Consider the following 1,649-nt stretch of genomic DNA (forward strand, 5'->3'; position numbering starts at 1 on the left):
AAGAGGGAAAAAATTTCTTTTTGGTTAGCCACTAATGCCAGGAATGCACAAGTATCTGTATATCAAGCTCTTCAAACTTTTGAAACCAGTCTGAATCAACATATACCAATTTATTAAATTCTTTTGGGTCTTCAAGGTTTTTCAGTTCCAGGCATGTCTTAGAGAATAAGTTCCTTATCCAGCTAAGAATTTTAAGTGATATTTACCTGAGCTTATTGTCCTGTCTGCACTTATAAGGTTGTATAATAGTCATAAAATTTTACCTAAAGGATTAAAAAGTTTAAATTGGAGATTTTGAATTGCACTAAAATTGTATCTTCTTATCCAGACATGAGTTAAGGATAATAGTGAACTTGACCAATGTATCAAGTTCTAGTGAATTCAGATAGTACTCTTTTAACTTGTAACCCTCTTATCCAAAGCCTATTTCAGCTGTTTCACATCTACCCATCCTTGGCACCTAAATTCAGTATTTCATCAGATTCTGGGTGTTCAAGTTATCTTACCTACATTGTCATCTCAACCTTATTAAATGTGGGGAGAGAGGTTAAAGGGCCACTAATGCCAGGCCTATTTCACAATTTTCCCTAGGTTTTAAGTTTGCTAGCTTTGACAAAAGGGCAGTGGCACTTTCCCTAATTATGTGTGTGACATCACCCGTTATGGTGCCTGCTTTTGTCCTTTAAAGTTTCAGGTATAACAGGTGTCACAACGAAAAAGTATTCACTAAAATTCTGTATATGCCATCTCCTTGAATCCTGTTAGGTGCTTGTGTCTAGCTTATCTGATTGATCCAAGCCCCTGCAATTTGCCTCAAACCATGGCAATGTCAACATACTCAAATACTTTAGTATCAAATGACCCTTTTCCTCCCTTCCTAAATTTCTGTAAACATTAAGGTCTCTGGAGTCTTCAACCTGGTCTTAGGAATATCACTGGTGGTTCTTTAAAATTCATGTATTAGCTTGAGACATACCTCAAAGCAATAAAAGCGGGCCCGTTATTCAGTTTAACTTTGTGAAGCAATTCCAAAGTTTTTTCCTCTGAGCTATATTTTACCTTGTATATTTTTAGTTCACTGTGGAACCTCCAGTGCCAACTTTAAAATTTTCTTTTGCTATAGGGTGTGTGTGCTTGCCAGAAAGAAAAAGCAAGAAATCACCCCCTACAGGGTGGGTAACCACGCTGCACTCCCTTTTCCATTCTCTCAGGATCTTGTGCACTCATGCACACGTACCTGGCATCCGCTTAAGCTACCAGGTCCAGGACTCAAACCAGTTGACTAGTACCAATGTTCTTAAGATATCAGTATTTTCCTGTGTGATGGTTATTACTCTGTAATATGGCTCCATGAAACATTTCCAAGAACTCAGATTTTAGCCTTATACTGGGCATTCACTGTACTAGGCACAGTAAATGGTGTGCTCAAAAACTCTGTCTCAAGAGATTCTCCTGCATTATAAGCCCATATTTACTGCACTAAAGGTCCCATGGGCCAAAGTCAAAATTCCACTAAAAAATTTTGGGAACCAGCAGTTAGTGTAATGGCTATGTCACTGGACTCTCAAAGAAAAAAAATCCATTAAAATTTTAAAGGTGGGAACCAGCAGTTAGCATAATAGCTATGTCGCTGGACTCCCATGTAGTCG

At 38.1% G+C, this 1,649-nt stretch overlaps 1 long non-coding RNA gene across 2 annotated transcripts in view; it reads right to left on the reverse strand.

Annotated features, from left to right (window-relative positions):
* Positions 1 to 1,649, reverse strand: part of LOC102499962 (uncharacterized) — a 12,602-nt gene that overhangs the window by 6,506 nt on the left and 4,447 nt on the right. The window lies entirely within an intron of this gene.

The sequence above is a fragment of the Tupaia chinensis genome, unplaced genomic scaffold (assembly GCF_000334495.1).
Source record: "Tupaia chinensis unplaced genomic scaffold, TupChi_1.0 Scaffold000097_1, whole genome shotgun sequence".
Taxonomy (NCBI): Eukaryota; Metazoa; Chordata; class Mammalia; order Scandentia; family Tupaiidae; genus Tupaia; species Tupaia belangeri.